This window comes from Panthera uncia (genome assembly GCF_023721935.1).
Source record: "Panthera uncia isolate 11264 chromosome C1 unlocalized genomic scaffold, Puncia_PCG_1.0 HiC_scaffold_3, whole genome shotgun sequence".
NCBI lineage: Eukaryota > Metazoa > Chordata > Mammalia > Carnivora > Felidae > Panthera > Panthera uncia.
This window is the reverse complement of record NW_026057584.1, coordinates 39,254,683-39,274,422: the sequence shown is the minus strand read 5'-3', so window position 1 is coordinate 39,274,422 and position 19,740 is coordinate 39,254,683. Positions and strand designations below refer to the sequence as shown.

The window sequence follows — 19,740 nt, the reverse complement described above, 5'->3', positions numbered from 1 at the left end:
CATTTCACAAGGGTTTTCAACTTGATGTTTTTCTGAGGCGACTGAGATAGTCCTATTGAGCTTTAATCGGATATATGTGAACACAGGGAAGTGTCTCATTTTCTTAAATGTATCTATGGCCGCAGCACTGGTTCATCTAGTTGTGAAAAATTAACCAAAAAGAAACTATTGGACTATGAGAATTCCAGAGTTGACAGATTGTTGGTCTTTCTCTTAAAAAAAAAAAAAAAAATCCCTATGCCATCTGTTTACAAAAGATGAGAAATGTTGGAGAAAATTATTTCCCTTAGGGCACAATGCTACAGCCATTTAGAGAGAGGTCTCTGGCATTTTCAGTGAGGCTTTGGTACCAGGAACAAGACAGCATCAGGTCTGCACTGTCGTTGACCGAGAAAAACAAAGATGACTTCCTCTGGTCCTTATTTTAGTTTTACTCTTTGAACTTTCCAGCAGTTTATTTATGATTGTTGTTATTTTTAATTGGGTACAGATTGTTTTAGGAATCATCTTGGTTCCTTTTTCTGAAGTTGTTTTTTTTTTTTTTTTTTTTTTTTTTTGAGACCGGTTTCTAAGGTGCTCCACCTCCACCACCTGTCACTCTACGGGGGGCTATGACTTGAGGACACTCCTCGGTTCTGAGCTCAGCTGCGGACTGGATGGTGAAAGACAGCGGCAGGAGGAGGAGGAGGTTCAGATTTGGAGGTAGGTGGCAATACAGGATTTCAAAATAAAAATCCCCGCGCTGCCGCTTTCTGATAAATTTTCATACACTCTGTGGACCCGGAGAAATAACACTAATCTCTTGAATGTGATTCTCTCAGAAGGATTTTTCTCCTTACAGACAACATCCTGGGCGTTTCACCTCCTCACCCCATCATTTCTATGTGATTGATCAGACGTTGGTCACCTGTCACTAGATGGCATCCATCGTGTAGTGTTTCCTAACAGCAGTACCTAAACTGGCAAAATTACAGCTTTGCCCATTCGTTTCTGTATTTTCTTCCTTGGTGTGGATCTAGAGAATCTAAATTGGATACTGGATATTTCTTCTTTATTTGTCGTATGGATTTAGTTTTGTAAAATTTGGGTGTTCTTTGAGATCCTTTCTCTCCGTGTGTCTTGCTAGGACGTGACCTCAATGATTCTTAAGTCTGAAATAAATAATAAATTAGTTCTTCCTTTCTGAATTTTCCTCCAAGTCACACACCCAAATATTTACTTATAGAGACTTTGCAGAAATAAAATAAAACTCAACACATCCAGGATCTTTACCTAGACATGCAGGCAGAACAAAATACGTGTATGAAAACTTGTTTTCTCTAAGCACGGCCAGTTGCCAGTTGCAATCTACTTATGGATAAGCCAGGCTGATGGAATAATATAAAAATGATCAGTCGATGCTTTCAGAAACCTGTGAAATTCATAAAGGAAATAGAACAGCAATAAATAAGGAAAACTAACGTAAATAGAATAAAAGTTAATGGTCACAGTCTTATACTTTCCTAGATGTGACAGGTAATTATGAGCATTTTTCCCATTTTATTGAGAAATAATTGACAATGACCATTTTTATTTGTTGTATGCCATTAGACCTTATGTTACTGAAGAATAGATTCTAACTTCTATGCGGTCAATAAAACAAGACAAATCTTTCTAACTTTTAATTATGACTTAATGACCTGAAAACTTCTAAATAATAACAAATGATAAAATGTACTATTTGGAATGAGGCTAACAAGACAGATGACAGAGAGATCAGATGATACATAGCATCTATAACATTACTTGATATTCTGAATAGCTGTCTAAAATCTATAATATTAATTTTCTATTTTCATTTATTTACTATCTGAAAAGACAGTTCTGTTTTAATTTGTCTTTGTGTTTTATTCCATTCATTCAACAAATATTAGCTAAACACACTATGTTGGCTTAGATGCTAGAGATGCAAAAGTAAGTAGGACACTAAATTTGCCCTCAAAAAATTTTTAGTCCTCTACATTGTTAAGAATCCATAACGTAAGTTTCGGAATCAATCACTGGGGTTAGGGGGAGGAGGAGAGAGGGATACCGGGAGAGAGAAACAAAAAGAAAAACTGCAAAGAGTCTTAGACCAGGCAACAGGATGCATGGTTATGGTCAAAGCTCTGCTAATAGACCCTGGAGCTCCCTCACTGTATATGTAAATGAAATAATTTTATAATAAAGTGTTTTGTAGAGGTGCGTGGGTGACTCAGTCAGTTGAGTCTGACGCTTTAATTTTGGCACAGATCATGATCCCAGGGTCGTGGAATGGAGCCCCCAGTCGGGCTCTGCACTGAGTGTGAAGCCTGCTTGAGATTCTCTCTCTCTCTCTCTCTCTCTCTCTCTCTCAAATAAATTTTTAAATTTTTTTAAAAGACTAAAGTGTTTGTAAATTGTAAAATACTTTTTTTTAATTTTTTTTTTTTACGTTTTTATTTATTTTTGAGACAGAGAGAGACAGAGCATGAACAGGGGAGGGTCAGAGAGAGAGAGAGACACACACAGAATCTGAAACAAGCTCCAGGCTCTGAGCTGTCAGCACAGAGCCCGATGCGGGGCTTGAACTCACGGACTGAGAGATCACGACTTGAGCTGATCTCAGTCGGACGCCCAACCGACTGAGCCACCCAGGCGCCCCTGTAAAATACTTTTTAAATGTACAACTTTTTAAAGCTTTTTAATTTCTTTCTATAAGAACCCCGCGGTTTTCTAATAGAACTTTGATCCAGCAATCAAGTCTTCCTTCCTCTTAATTTACCCTCTATTTCAAAATTCCAACTGCATAAATAAACCCTATTAAGTTTACAATTCCCCTTGTGAAACAAAACAGAAACACCAGGATCTTGGAGAGTAAAAAGGTAGGAAGCTAAACTAAATGGCCCTGTGATCACATCAGACTCTGAAACATTGAGACTCTGGGATGATCACTCTCCCATTCTCTACTCTGCTAATTCTTGCTGCTTCCCTTGGTTTTTGCACATGAGAAATAGAATTTCAAGCCCATTTAGTTACAATAACACATGTGTGATAAAGGGACCTCTTGAAAGTTTCCTTTTGGTCCTATAACTACTTCGTTTACACTTTGGTGGTAGAAAAAAAAGATCCAGTTGATGACTGCATTAAGAGATTTGGTACAATAGCATCTATTCTTAGACTAGTTCGATAATTATGCAAAATATTTCTTATTTTCCATTATGGCCAGTCATTTCATATTCTCCAAAAGGAAAATCAGAAAACCTATTTTCCAGGGGCACCTAACTGGCTCAGTCAGTAGAGTATGCAACTCTTGATCTCAAGGTCATGAGTTCCAGCCCCACATTGAGGTGGAGCCTACTTAAAAAAAGAAAACTTATTTTTCCACAGATTGTATGCAGAAATCAACATGTAAGGAACTCTAAACTCAAATATATGTAAAATCATAATGAAAAATACATAAAATGGGGTCCTTTGTCAAGTCCTTGACTGGATCTGGATATGTAAAAGGGTTTTTTATCTTAATTCCCTAGTCTATTATCTGAGGATTTTGTGGTTTTTAAAATTTTTTTTTATGTTTATTTTATTTTTGAGAGAGAGACAGAGCCTGAGTGGGAGAAGAGGCAGAGAGAGAGAGAGGGAGATACAGAATCCCAAGCAGGATCCAGGCTCCGAGCTGTCAGCACAAAGCCCAACGTGGGGCTTGAACCCACAAACGACAAGATCATGACCTGAGCCGAAGTCAGACTTTCAACCAACTGAGCCACCCAGGCACCCCTGAGGATTTTGTCTGTTATTTTGTTACTGCATTAAGTTGCATTTTTAGTATGATGACAGGTTATTAATAAAGACAAACTTCTAATTAAGCATTTGGGCTGAAAATGTTCCCTCAATATATCAGTATATCCTTGTTTGAAATAGTCTTATTTCACTAGGAAAAGAGAAAAAGTTGCTTGGATTCATTCTACCTAAAGTAAATTATGCCTATCCTTATTTTGAATGATTAGTTTTGTTCTAGAATATTTATTTGCCATCACACATAGGCTGGGAGAAAACTTGAAGGGTTGGAAATGAAAGTTCAGAGATTGAGATATCTATCTACCGTATTATTTCTTTCCTGGCCTTCCCTTCATTTTTCAGGTTCATGACATTTTTCTCTTTGTTTAAAATATTATTTCAAGCCAACCAAATGTCTCAAGAATGAATTATTAGTATTTGTGCACAAGAAACCTAGAAAATGGAGTTCTACATCATCAGTTCCACAGACCATAGCATTTAAGCCTTTTACCTCAGTATATTTTGGCAAAAAGATGGTCTTTATCATAAAAGTGTATGTACCCACATTTAGCCATGAACAAAACGTCCCTGGAAAGAAGCAGAGATTTTTTTTAAAACTTATTTTGGGAAAGTGTGCTGAGGGTTTTCCCTAAAAATAAAATGGCATTTCATCAGTACTGGTCATTTTTTAGCCACATATGACAAATGATCACAGATGCTCATAAAAATCTAAAAGGAACTGAATGTTGTTCTCTTCTGACACGACAAATGTCTTTCCTTTAACTGCATTTTAAAACAAAAACAAACTTTACCACTTTGATTAAAGAGAATACAGGAAGCCATATGGTCCCACCCAGAGTTCCTGCATTCAAAATGTCCTCATGGGGAAGAAGGTTGAAGGTGTTTTTAAGAACAGAACTTTCATGTTTCTGCCTGTTAACAATGGCACTTCCTGTTTTGACCTCTAACTATGCTAGGCTATCAAGAAAGTAAAATGATAGACTTCTGCTTTTTGCACAATAAAGAGCATTCTTACTCCCTGTCGCCATGTGTGTTTAGAGTGAAGATTATTGAAGCTTAGTTTTCCTGAGATCCTACACATTGATCTATGGTCTCCCAACAAAGGTTGGGATTTTCAAAAATTTCGGTTATCTAGCCATTAGCTTGGTATTGAAGTCAAAAGAATATGCACTGTTCTTTGTCTCAAATACAAATACAGCTACATGTTGCTTCTAAATGGCCCCAGTGTTTTACTAAAATTTATTAACAGCCCTTAAGTGAGTCAAGACTCTGTGACTGCCTCCTTTTAATATACCGTCTTCTGGGGTGCCTGGTGGCTCAGTCAGTTGAGCATCCAGCTCTTGACCTCAGCTTAGGTCTTGATCTCAGGGTCATGAGTTGAGTTCAAGTCCTATGTTGAGCTCCACACTGGGCATGAAGCCTACTTAAAAAAAAAAAAAATTAGAAAAGACTCTTTCTCTCAAAAAAGAGAAAAAGGAAGAAAGTAAGGAGACAGAGAAGGAAGGAAGGAAGGAAACAGAAAAGAAGAAAAATAGAAAAGGTGGGAGGAAGGGAGGGAGGAAGGAAGGAAAGAAAGAAAAATTAGAGTAGAGTGAGAAGGCCATCACTTCAAAGTGATGCCAGATTGGCAGAGGCTCTGAGAGGGAGGGCCTCAGGTCTCTCCCCAAGAGAATATTTGTCTTTGGGCAAGAAAGAATTCAAGAGCAAGCCATTTAGAGAAAGGGACAAAGATTTATTAAATATAAAAGTAAGAAAGGAGCTACTTTATAGACAAAGTAGCAGTCTTTCCTCCCAGGTAAGGAAGAGGAGTCTCCCTCTGCTTCTAACAAAGGGTCTTAGAAGTTTGTTTGTTTGTTTGTTGGGTTTTTTTTTTTAATTAGCTAAACCACAGGGGTGCCTGCCTGGTGCAGTTGGTAGAGCATTTGACTCTTGATCTTAGCATTGTAGGTTCAAATCCCATGTTGGGTATATAAAGTACTTAAAAATAAAATCTTTTAAAAAAATGTAGCTAACCATATAGGGAGGGGCATACTTTTTAACTTTGGGTTAAAATTTACATTAGGTGGTTGGTTTTTCCATTGTGTTAGGGTGTGTTAGGGTTGTGGAATTACCCACAGGGAGAAATATTAAGAATACCCAGCATTTATGACTTCTACTGCTGGAGGGAGCGGGGTCTTGTGGTCTTCCATTTGAGTCAGATCTTGTGACTCCTTGTATAAGTTGCTGACTTTTAGAATAAGGGTCAGCCTAAAGCCAAAATGGCTTTCCTTTGGTTAATTTGTCTCCTAAGCTTCCCTTCCCTCCTGCTTCAAAAGTAAGAAAAAAAAAACTGCTTGACAGATTCAATAATCTGAGTACCTGTTGCTTCCCGAAACGAGAAAAAAAAATTTTTTTTAAGCAAATCCTGTGTCACTTAGTATAAAAACCAATTCATGTTATTTTTTAAAAAGTAAATACAGGGGTGCCCGGGTGGCTCAGTCAGTTAAGCATACGACTTCAGCTCAGGTCACGATCTCGCGGTCCGTGGGTTCGAGCCCCGCGTCAGGCTCTGGGCTGATGGCTCGGAGCCTGGAGCCTGCTTCCGATTCTGTGTCTCCCTCTCTCTCTGCCCCTCCCCCGTTCATGCTCTGTCTCTCTCTGTCTCAAAAATAAAAATAAACGTTAAAAAAAAAAAACAGTAAATACAGATTATGGTGCGCCTAAGTGGCTCAGTTGGTTAAGCGTCCAACTTTGGCTCAGGTCATGATCTCATGGCTTGTGAGTTCGAGCCCCGCATCAGGCTCTGTGCTGACAGCTCAGAGCCTGGAGCCTGATTAGGATTCTGTCTCCCTCTCTCTCTGCTCCTCCCCTGCTCACACTCTGTCTCTGTCTCTCTCTCAAAAATAAATAAATGTTAAAAAAAATTAAAAAGATAAAAAGTAAATGCAGATTGATGGAATGCTGAAAATAAATAACAAGCATTTTAGAAGGTAATGTACTCAAAGTTAAAAAAAATACTACTACATATTGAAAGAGGACACTATTTAAAGTAGAAAAAATTTCAGAACAATTCTATTTTCTCTGTTATTGTGAGAGCAACAGTTTATTAGAAGTGCAAATGTATTTTCTCAACAACGACAAACCTTACCCTGGATTTTGTACTTCAGTTCTTGAAAGAAGTTATATATTTCTATATTCATAAAAAAGCAATGTGTGGGCTTTCTTTCCTAGATTCTATAAAATCTTCCTGACATATAAGTGCATATACTATGTAATATATGTATACAATTTATATACGTATAGATATAAATGTTTTAGGAAGACTAAGTGCTTTTTAAAAGTATTTCAGTAACTGGGATAAATACAGTAAAAACAAATTCCTTTAAGCATTTATTATTATCATTAATGGTTTATGTATCACTTTTTAAAAAATAAGAAATGTATATGTTTCAATTCCAGATTGATACTCATACCAAATGATACTAAAACAATAAAACATTTTCTAAAGCAGAAAATAAGCAAAACATCCTCCAAGGTTGCTCTTGGTGTAGCTAACAGCAAAATTGTTGACTGCTAATCCTGTTTGGAAATCTGTGCAACTTGATGAGCAAATGCATGAAAGATATTAATGGGATATCTGAGAAAACCAAAGATAACTAGAAATGTCAATTTTTAGAATGTATTCTAGGGCAAAAATAAGTTTTAAATGCAGAAGATTTTCTGGCACAATAACTAAAGTGATTAGGTTTACTTTTATAAATTTATAAAACTGAAATAACAATAGGTAACTGTCAAAAAGGAATGTTTTCTCCTTTTCCATAAAACAACAAACACTTTGGGGGCACCTGGGTGGCTCAGTCAGTTAAGCATTCGACTTCAGCTCAGGTCATGATCTTAAGATCCATGAGTTCAAGTCCCGCAGCTCAGAACCTGGAGCCTGCTTCAGATTCTGTGTCCACCCCCCAGCCCCCTACCTGCCCCTCCCCTGCTCACGCTCTGTCTCTCAAAAATAAATAAATGTGAAAAAAAAAAATTAAAAACCAAACAAAAAAAACCCCACTTTGTTAAATAATTTTGCTGTAAAAATGATCACTGGTACATGCTTTCCTTAATTCTTGATTTATGTGTAATTTTTATATATTTTCCACAGGGTAAAGCACCTGTGGAAAATATATAAAAGCTTTATATATTTTCCACAGGTAAAGAGTTGATGAGTTGTCTTGATTCATTATCAATAGCAGTCAGGTCAGAGGACTAGATAACAAATAACTTTTGAAAAACCTTTATAAATAAAATATATAATGTGGCCATGATAATCCATCAAGTTCAAGGAGATGCTCAATATGTGTGATCACTTTTATTTCTAAAAGGCAATTGCTCAGCAGGCCCAGTTTTCGTTGGTGAGTGCTAAAGAGCAGAAACTATGGAATCAGCTGGTCTGTATTTAGATTATAGCGTGATAGTACCACTCAATAGTATCTCTAGTAAATTACGCAATTTACCCCAGTAAACTGTTGTTTTCTCCTTTTTAAATGGAAATGTAACAGCCCTTTCTTCACGAGGTTGTTCAGAGCCTTAAATGAGATAATTCCTCCATAGTGCGATGTCTGAGACACAGTAAACATGCTATAAAATTACCAGTTGCAATAATGTTGTTGATGTTGGTGTGAATGATGATGCCTATTCTATTAGGGTTTTAAATTTCCTCTTGACCTGAGTGTTTCAGTTTTATCTGGGACTAGAAGTGAGCACACACACACACCCGCCCCCACCCCACCATTCATGCTCTCCTTGAGACCGCAATATCTACAGAGAAGTAAAATGTTAGAATTACACTCTCCCGTTCCTGACACCTTCACATCTCAGTAGTTCTAAGGAAGTATGTAGACTCCAAGAAGGAAAAAGCCAACCCTGAATTTGTGGGAGCCACAATTGAAGGGACAGAACCCACAATGCCAGCACTGTTTTCTCTGAGATTTGTTCTCTTTACAGTGAAAACTATTGGGCTCAAAGCCCTGAATTTCATCAACTCAAAGGTGTAAATCTTGAGGTCAGTTTAAATCTCAAATGTGAATTTATAACCCTAGAGAATTCAATACAATTATAAAGTCAAGTTTGGAAGTTCAGGAACATAACATCTATATACCAAGGAAAACAGAGGGAATTAACAGGCTATAAAAATCACAAAAGCTAGAAATATGCAGTGGATTAGGGTTAGATGGGGAGCCATTTTGATGCTAATTAGGACTGCAAACCCCTCCCAAGACCAGGGCAGAAATACTTACTCTGAGCCTGGCTGAGAGCATTCTGACCTCTCACCCTGTCTTCCACTGACCAAGATAGAAGAATAGTTATTTAAGGGAGAGCAAAACTGCATCCTTTTTCTTGGGACCTAAAGCACCTTGAAAGCTGTTGCCGGGTAAGTCTTCTTATGTTCAACCCACCCTATGCTTAAGACAAATTAGTACCAAGACCATGGAAAGGATACTTAGTAATGTAGTGTGTATTTCCTTACTATATAAATATTTGAACTGATGTCATGGGGAATGGCAGTGGATCAAGAATCAAGAATGGCAGAGTGCTTCTGGGCTATTAGTGGAATATTTTCTTGAAGACATAAACTTGAATCTCTACATCATAGAAACTGACCCTCCATGGAGAAATTTTGCCACCTTTAATCTGGAGATTCACATACCTTATCCCCTTCCCTCTTCCAGCCCCATCTCTCATCATTACCAGATTAACCAAGCTAGGAATTACTAACTATAGGGAAGAATGTAAGTGTTTGGCATGAAGGAAGTTAAATTATTGATGTGTGTTATACACACGGGCAATTATTCATTTGAAGATTTAAATTGTTACATCTGTGTTTTTCAAAGGAAGTCTTTGTAAGAAGAAACACAACTCAGGTGACTGGCTCTTTGCCATATCTCTAAGCCAGGTTAACTGTTCATTTAAGGTCTTATGAGCCAATAGTGTGGTCCACAGAATTATAATTGTGAAGAACCAATAAGACAGATTACAGGTTTGATTTGATCTTCTCAAGATTTCTTTCAATTCTGTGCAAAACTGTGGAAGAAGTGTGTGTGTGTGTGTGTGTGTGTGTGTATGTATGTGTGTATGTTTGAACTTTGCTGGGTCAGGGAGAAACATTTTCTTTTCCCTCCTAGATTCTGTGGCTGGTCTAAGAATTAAACCAACATAAAGCAGATTAACGGGAGAATAACATACAAATTTATTTAATATATTTTTTTACAAATGCTTGGAAGTCTTCAGATAGAAAATGGAGACCTGGGGCACCTGGGCGGCTCAGTCATGATCTCACAGTTTGTTAGTTCGAGCCCTGCGTCGGGCTCTGTGCTGATAGCTCAGAGCCTGGAGCCTGCTTCAGGTTCTCCCTTTCTCTCACTCCTGCTCTCACTCACACTCTGTGTGTTTCTCTTTCTCTCAAAAATAAATAAAACGTTAAAAAAAAAAAAAAAAAAGAAAATGAAGACCTGAAGAAGCCATCAGGCTCAAAAGCTCATAAAACTTATTACACAAAGAATGATAAATTGTGAGGATCTGATAACACAAAGGGGCATGGGTTAGGGTGAATTGTGAGTGTCCCAGTGAATTGTGGGACAGTGATTAGGAATTATACGATAGGGAAACTAGTGGAAGATAAGGGTTATTTTAATATGTGTGTATGAAAGGACTTCCAGTCCCTGGTGATAAGACTGTTCTCTTCCTGGTTGAGGGAGGGTGCTTTTCCCTTTGGAAATTTTATGGCCTGCTTTTAGGTAGAAAGAGGGAGACCCAATAGCCCTTCATTCATCTTCTGTTTCTTAAGTTCCTTCAGTAGAGAGAGAGATCCCAGGTAGGCTCTGCACTGTCAATGCAGAGCCCAATGTAGGGCTCAAACCCGCAAACCTGAGATCACGGCCTGAGATCATAAGCCAAGCCGAGCAGAAGTCTGACTCTTAATCAACTGAGCCTCCCAGGTGCCCCTGGGGTGGCATGTTCTTAATCCCTTCACCTGATAGTTTTCAAATTAGAAAAAAGGAAACTTTCTGGGGCACCTGGATGGCTCAGTTGGCTAAGCATCTGACTCTTGATTTGGGCTCAGGTCTTGATCTCACCGGTCATTAATTTGAGCCCCGTGTCAGGCTGCTCCACGCTGTCAGTGAGGAGCCTGCTTGGGATTCTCCCTCTCTCCCTCTCTCCCTGCCCCTCCCCTGCTCTCTCTCTCTCTCAAAATAAATAAATTAACTTAAAAAATATATATATGTATATATATACATATATAAAGAAAAAAGAAAAATTTCAACAACAAAAATCTTTTTAATTTCTATTGTGAAATAATTTTGTAGCTACAGACAGTGGTGCATAGGTATGCTGATTGTTATAACATCTCGGTAATTGGCAGAGTAAACACACCTCAGTCCTTCAGTTAACAGCCAGATAGTCTGACGCTTGTGTGTAATTTAGTCAGAAAATAAGCAATTTAATCAGCAAAGATTTCCAGGCTGATCAGAAAATTGAACTAGTAAATTGTTAAGTCAGTTAAATACGTAAAATTGTAATGGGAAAATACATTGCTAGTATGACCTTATCTCCTTGAATTGATCGTTAATTCCAAAACACTTGAATGATGTGATGAGGGAATATATTCAGAAAAATCAAAGGACAATCTGAACACTAAAAAAAGTTCCTCTTCTAAACCAGTCAATTAAAAGAACTGATTCGAATTGCAAAACACTTTTATGAAATGATGAAATGGAATATTAAATGAATGTAAAAGGAAGTTAGGAAGGACAATAAACAATGAAAATAAATGCAGATAAATTTGCATATAATGTTAACAGGCACCCTAAGACAATTAAAAAGCATGTGCAGTTTTTATAGTGCTGCCCACATTGGAAAGGTGGAAGTGGAAGAATCAAAGATAAGTTATATCTTATTATACAAGTTGTATAATACAAAGATTAAGATAAGATGATTAAATAGTGTATGTGTTTCCTGGGGAACTACCGTTGAACTTAGAAGATAACATAAAGAGTTTTCAAACCCTGCCTTGTGTTATATATTCTCCGCTGGAATTGCTTTGTGTTCTTAATTTTTCTTTTTTTTTTTTTAATATGTTGCACCTTTATATTAGCTGTGCCAGGGTACAATTTTAAAGATAAAAGAAAATTACTTACAGGCCCAGACAGATCAGTAGGCGTTTTGGGTCAGTGACAACTGGGAAGTGTGCTAGGGGGTGTCCACTCCCTGGGATAGAAGCTCAGACTCCAGGCTGTGGGAAGGCCTGACGTGTGAATTAACTGTGTTGGTACAAACCCTCTTCCAACTTAAAAAATTTAAGCCACTGTAGGAGGCCCATACCAAGTTTAGATCTCTGACAAGTTCTCTCACAGAAAGTATGTGATTTAGAAGATTAAAACCTCAAGGAGAAACAGTGTTCAGCAAATGGAGGTTACAAGGAACCACACAAGAAGCTTTATGATTGTTTTGTGCCTCACAAAAACAAAGCAATGCCACGAGCACACTAATGAAACCTAATATCTGACACATCAGGAATAAAAGGTGCTCACAGGATTAATTTTTCTTGTACCTTGCTGTGTATGCTCAAAGGTCTCCACTCTACAGAGCTTCAAGGGGATTATGTTTCTTCTTCCAAGACCATGTGAACCTTGAGTTTTATTTTTCTTCTATTGACATGGGCGATAGTAGTTTGTTTTCGCATCTTTGATTCTTGATCCCAATCTGCAAGCTGTTTTAATGTACAATAATTTTGATAACTAATAAAAGTTTAAGTTCTGAATTATTTTTATTGTTAAATAAAATATTGTTAATTGAAGATAAATAAAGATAATTGGCCACTTCTGTAGCCAAGTAGATATATCTTTTATTTTTATTTTTATTTTGTTTATTTATTTATTTAAAAAAATTTTTAATGTTTATTTATTCTTGACAGAGAGAGAGAGAGACAGAGACAGAGCATGAGCAGGGGAGGGGCAGAGAGAGAGGGAGACACAGAATCCGAAGCAGGCTCCAGGCTCCGAGCTGTCAGCACAGAGCCCGACGCGGGGCTGGAACTCATGGACTGTGAGATCATGACCCGAGCTGAAGTCGGACGCTCAACTGACTGAGCCACTGAGGCACCCCAATATATCTTTTTTTTTTTTTTTTTTTTTTTTTTTTTTACTTTTGAGAGAGAGATAGTGTGAGAGTGTGAGCGGGGAGGGGCAGAGAGAGAGGGAGACACAGAATCCAAACCTCTGAGCTATTAGCACAGAGCCTGACATGGGGCTCGGTCCCACGAACTGTGACATCATGACCTGAGCCGACTGAGCCACCCAGGTGCTCCCCCTAGTAGATATATCTTAATTTTCTCTAAATGTTGATCTAGTCTTAAACTCTTTTGCTGATAACTTCACCCTGAAGTTCAGGCCATTAGATTTCACTCAAATCTCAACTGCCTTTTTTACACAGGGCACCATCCAAATGGACCTCAGGGGCCTGTAATTTCTTCTACTTTTTAAGTTTCTTGTCTTTTTGCTAATACGCCATCCTCCTTAAATCAGTTTTCTATTGGCAACCCCCATTTCCCTCTTTTTTATTATTTCTTTATGTATTTATTTATAGTTCTTTTATTTTTATTTTTAACTTTTTTAAAGTTTATTTGTTTTGAGAGAGACAGAGAGAAACGTAAGTGGGGGAGAGGCAGAGAGAGAGGAAGAGAGAGAATCCCAAGCAAGCTCCACACTCAGCACATAGCCCAAAGCGGGGCTCAATCCCATAAAATGTGAGATCACAGCCTGAGTTGTGCTGAGATCACAAGAGTTTCCAGGTCCAGCATGGAACTTAACGTGGGGCTCAATCCCACAACTCAGAGATCATGACCTGAACGGAATTCAAGAGTCACACGCTCACTTAAGCCACCCAGGTGCCCCCCCTCTTTTTTTAATTACCACATACAGTAAAACCTTGCTTTGTGAGCATAATTTGTTCTGGAATCATGCTTGTAATTCAAAGCACTTGCATGTTTAAGTGAATTTCAAGAACTATCAGCTCAGTTGTGATCATGTGACATTCAGCATCGCATATTACTCATATTGCAAGACATCACTTGTTTATCACGTTAAAATTTATTAGAAATGTTTGCTCGTCCTGTGGAACTCTCACAGTGTTACGGAACCAGGCCGGAACGCTGGCAGAAAAACCAAGCGGCACTCAGAGATCTTGGTGGATCAGAGGTTTATTTAACCCCAGCGGGCTCAGAGGAGACCATTTCTCCAAAGATCTGAGCGCCAGATGCAAGTGGGGAGGGTAATTTATAGTTGTCAGGCTCCATATCTGTGGGAGTTTTCATGTGCGTGGCAAACAGGGCAAGAAGAACCCAGAAGAGGGGTCTCTAAGCTAGAGACCAGAGCTTGTTTTAGTCCCATTGGCCATCTTTGGCACAGTATTTTATTCATTTCTCCAACATTCTCCCCTTTGATGTCTTTTAAAAAAACTTTTAGTAGGTATCACCTTTCAGTTTTTTTTTTTTTTTTTAATTTTTTTAACCTTTATTTATTTTTGAGACAGAGAGAGACAGAGCATGAACGGGGGAGGGTCAGAGAGAGGGAGACACAGAATCCGAAACAGGCTCCAGGCTCTGAGCTGTCAGCACAGAGCCTGATGCGGGGCTCGAACTCACGGACTGCGAGATCACGACCTGAGCCGAAGTCGGACGCTAACCAACTGAGCCACCCAGGTGCCCCTCACCTTTCAGTTTTACACGTTGGTATTCTTGAAGGCTGCAGTGCAGTAGTTTGGAGAGCAACAGTGTTTTCAATAAAACGTACCATGGCATTCAATATACAGGGGCCGATGGATACAAGTAAAATTATGGAGAGGAGGGGCCCCGCCAGGGCAGGAAGCCAGGATGCCCAGTCTGTGAGATCCCATCCTTTCCATTAATTGATACTTTTCTGTTGTCTACCTTGAATTCTATCCTGGAGTCTTTTAACCTTAGTTGTAACTATTTTTGACTGGTTTATGAAATAGCAACATTCCTCCCCCAGAAAGATACAAGTCCCTCCTTTTTCTGAAGTGAGGAGGTCGAGGGTTTGCCTATTTTGGAGGGACACTGCTGCCAGGGAGTTTATTTGGCTTTGTAGGGTTCCCAGGGAGTCTGCCATCCGTGTCCAGTTCGTTGGTGCAATCTCCATTAGCCCAACAGCAAGAAGCAAGATCAGGGCAATGACGCCAGTAAGGGGCAAGGGCTGGCAGAGTTGCATCCGAACCCCTGGTCCTGGTCCGCAAGTTGATTCCTCAAGCTTCTGTCGTGCGCAGACCAGCCAGCTTCCAGGGTGTGGCTGGAGCAGGGCTGGAGATCTCAGGGGCCAGTGTCCTTTTGAGGGTCAGTTTAAGCGGGTTGATTGGATCTGGATCGCTTTGCCAGGTTGTGGGTTCCTCTGAGTTGGCCTTCTTAACTCTGGAGTGATGGACCCATGGGGTGATACCTGAAACTGAATCCTCTATTTGTTTGTATATCTGTAAAGTCCACCTGCAAGTCTTCGAAAGGGGCGGGTTTCTGGTAACTGTCAGATCAGGTTTAGGGAAGATATGGTTTGCATATTTAGAGATCCATCCTGTTTTCCAGTTGTTTAAATAATCATATGCCTATGGGGTCTTATTATTATCCCCACAGAATAACAAGCACAGAAGATTGTCTATACATGAAACACTATGACAATTTTTCTGACGTTTACCTCAAGCTGTCTAGTTTAGGCAAACAACAAACATTTAAAGACAATCAATAGAATTTCACATCCATAACGGTGCCTTGCTGAAACATAGTTTTTCTCTCTAAAAACCCCTCTTTCCAGAGATAGCCAAATTGAGACCAATGCATTTGTAAAACAAGTCAGTCTTAACAAACCTGGCCTAATAATTTACATAAGCTCCTCAAGAATAGTGACTGATCATGAAGATCTTTTAAAGTTTGCTTTGCTGGAACCTTTTATAAGGAATCTTCCAGTTGAACTTTTAGTAGCCTTTTTCAGGCCAGAAGCCAAGCCAAATACTTGCCATCAAACAGGCCTGCAATACCTGTAGAATTGGGTGAATTCCTCTTTATGAGGTCCCCAAAATATCCTGAGGTTCCTGCACCTGCCAGGAAGTGACCTTATTTAGTCACCTGGTGAGACTGCTGGGAACTCTGTAAGTGAGGTACCAGGCCACCATTTCCAAGGGGCTTTATGGCTCCATGTTTTATAAAGCCAACCTTAGTTCCTTAAAGCTGTCTGGTCATATCTGAGTCTATGAATGTCACTCTCATAGTCTCCCCAAAACCCCTTCTTTACTCTGTCCCGACCCCGTAATGTTCCCGTGAGTCAGAGTTGCAAAGACATACAGAGGGATGGGGTGCCCCCTCTGATGAGACCAGTCAGATGCCCGTCTGGCCATGTCCCGAAGGAACTTAGTGACGCTTAGCCCTAGCGGTCTCAGCTTTGTGACCTAAAGATCGGAAACTCTCCCGATGCGGCCATAGACTTTGTGCCATTCACCACGGAATCTCAGACAGTCCCACTCAAACTCCGTGGGCTTTCAGGGACCTTAAGCGTGCCCCACTGTGGAGCCACAGAATCAAACTCAGCAGGCAAGCTAGACGGAGTCACACGTTCACACTCACATACACACCAGAGGTTATTACATTCTCTCCCACAGAATTCCTACCTGTGAGACTTCTGAAGTCTCAGGGAGTGATCAGGTGCCCCTTCCACTCTTGTGAGTGCACCTGGCTAGATCAGGCCCCAGCCTTACCGGTTCCGACGTTGGGTCCAGGTCCTCACCTGCCAAGTCTCCTCGAGTCCAGTGGGAATGGCAGACTGGGGGATGGCCTCAGGTGACCGAGTGGGAGACTGCTGAAATTCAGGCAGGGCGCTCCTTCTCCCTTGAGATTCCTCATTCTGTCACCACCTCGCCGTTCTCCCAAACCGGTGGCAACAGCGTGGTTGGGTTTCCTGGTTGGTCGGTAACCAAATATGTTACGGAACCAGGCTGGAATGCTGGTGGAAAAACCAAGCAGCACTTGGAGATCTTGGTGGATCAGAGATTTATTTAACATCGGCGGTCTCAGAGGAGACTGTTTCTCCAAGGATCGAGCGCCGAATGCAAGTGGGGAGGGTAATTTATAGTTGTCAGCCTCCATATCTGTGGGGGTTTTTGCACACACGGCAAACAGGGCAAGAAGAACCCAGAAGAGGGGTCTCTAAGCTAGAGACCACAGCTTGTTTTAGTCCTGTTGGCTATCTTTGGCTCAGTATTTTATTCATTTCTCCAACAGCAGAACAAGTTCCTCGTGGTCCAAGGTTTTACTGTATTTTCAGTTCTCAATGGCCAACAACGAAGTGTTCAAAGTTTAGGAAGTAGTATCCATAAATAAAGCTATGTGTGTAATAGATTTTCTCATAAGGGTATTTCAGGTGGAGAATCATTACCTGCTATAAGTAAATAGTCCATGGTTGCCTGTGAAACTCAAGCGATTGAAGTTTCCAGGACTCAAGGGCAGGTGTGTAATAGCTGAAACACAGATTCAGGCCCTGGACACCAATGAACAGAAATGTTCAAGACACTTGTCAGCAGGTGACAACAATTTTCAGCGGACCAAGCTGTATTTTGCACTGTTCAAATCCCTAAATTTTAAACACTTCTGCAGAGCTCTAAAATGAAATATCTGAAGGCAGCCCAGACTTTATAGTATTTCGTATGTGATTCTAAAAGCCTTCCAAAAGAGCCACATGGGCAGTTCATTTCTTTTTTCTTATAATAGTAATAGTAATAATAATAATAATAAATTAAGGTTGAACCCCGCCCCAGAGAAGAACTACTTCTGGCTTAACATCTTTTTGGCCCAATGCCCCAACAGCTTAGTTACCAGACAAGTCTAGAAGAACATTTCTAGATGACATTTCTAACTGAAGATCTGGACCATGGGGGAGAGGGGGAGGGAAGAGGGCATTGTTTTCCTTTTGACTGGAAATCTAGTGTGTTTACAACTAAAACAAAAGCACGGAGCCACTGTACCTAGATTCCAAACTCTTTTCAAGATAAGACAGCAACCTCCCAAAGTGAGTCATTGGCTGCATTTGTAAAGCTGTGAAGGTGGGGCACCCACTATTGTAAAACAGGACTTTAGATTTGTTACCATACCCATGATGTTAAAAAGAAAAGGTACAAAAAAAAAAAAAATTAGGTTGCAAAGCAAAATCTGACTCCAGAATTTTGGCAAGGTTTCTTGCCTTGACTGCAAACATTTCAAGGAGAGGGTAGCCTCTTTTTCCAATCTCATCTTTTCAAAGAAGCAAATTCAAGCAGAAGAATTCGCACTGATCTCCCCCCTGATAGGACCCAAAGGGCAAAATGGGACTGTGTAACGCAGTGATGGAAAGAGGAGGAAACTACTGTTTTCCTGAAGCTAATCTGAGGGTTGTCATGGTAACTCACCAGGGTACAGACTATTGTAGCTTCAGGGTATAATTTTGGTTTACATTCTTAAAAGAGGATATCACGTGCTTGCATTAAGAGTTACAGAAGAATCTTTTGGAAGTGGACAGCACTGATTTAAGATTTGGGTTTGGGCCTTTGAGAGAGTAGGTGTTTAGGGAGAAAACAACAGAAATACGTCAAGTGGTAAATCTTGCTAAATCAGGGGGGCTGGGTGAGAGGAGAGACCCAGAGAAACAAAGACTCATACTAGATAGTACAACTAAAAGAAAGAATCTGAAGTAAAAAACAACTGGAGCCATTTGGTAATTTAAATATGCACATTGGTCTAAGAATTGAAGCTTTAAGAGAAATTTCTCTCTGCTATTAGCTTCTCTGTTATCTTGGTATTAAATACGAAAGACTCTATTTCGATGCATTTGATCCTGCTGTTTTCCTATATTTTCATTCTGAAACCATTCCTTTTCTGTATTAATAACCTTATACAGGGTTTCCCCTTCTTACAGAAAAGCATAAATGACATAAGGTTTCATTGTAGCAGTTACTTTCAGAACAATTACTTCTGGTAGAAGCTTAACTATATGGAATTCTGCAACTAAATTTTTATCTAAGTTTTCATTTGACTGTGGTAGTCCCTAAGCCTATCTCTCTGGCTTCTTAGATTGCAGAACTATATCCTTGAGGAACAGGGCTCTGTACCAACAGGCACTCCTTCCCGAAGCTTTAGCTTTATGAGAAAATTTTGGGGAAAAGAGGCTATAGAATAGACTGCCAGATTCAAAACAACATTTCAGACAAAATAGAATGAGAAAGACCTATCCCGTTTGGGGCAGGACAGCTTTGTCTCACCTATGCCAAAGTCCTCGATCCTGCATGATTTTTAGTATTAGTACTTTTTGGAAAACTGAGAAGCCGTGATTCCAACAGTCAGTCTCTTAGGGATTTCTGAGGATGAATCCAAACAGTGCAATGTGCAAGTTACCCCAAATTACTATTTAATTATTTACACCTGTTTTGGGGCATTGTGCCTTGTCTTTTTTACAGCAATTATAAGGTGTTATGTGGGCTAGTGTGATTCCAAGTCAGAGGTCAACAATCCACTCTCTATATGCCAATATCCACCACCTGTTTTTCTACCACCTGCAAGCAAAGAATGATTTTTACATTTCTCAATGGTTGAAAGAAAATCAAAAGAAGAAAATCCATGGCATGAAAATTACATGAAATTCAATTTCAGCCGCAAATGAAGTTTTATTGGAACACAGCCACACATTTGTTTATGCATTGTCTGGGGCTGCTTTCATGCTGTAAAAGTAGCGTCAACTAGGTGCCACAGAGACCATATGACCTAAAATAGTTACTTCTTGACCCTTTATGGAAAATTGTAGCCAGTCTCTACTCTAAGTCATGATCCTCACGATTATTGCAGCCTGGGTTATCTAAATTTAAAACCTCAATCAAATTATATTAATACTCCACTAATGA

General features: G+C 39.5%; 1 protein-coding gene across 1 annotated transcript in view; it reads left to right on the top strand.

Annotated features, from left to right (window-relative positions):
- The first annotated feature begins 606 nt into the window (after nt 1–606).
- Nucleotides 607–19,740, top strand: part of SLC39A10 (solute carrier family 39 member 10) — a 145,173-nt gene continuing 126,039 nt past the window's right edge. Inside the window, exon 1 of the mRNA XM_049615229.1 lies at nt 607–702. The gene's annotated coding sequence lies outside the window, so the exon portion shown is untranslated. The remainder of the gene's footprint in view (nt 703–19,740) is intronic.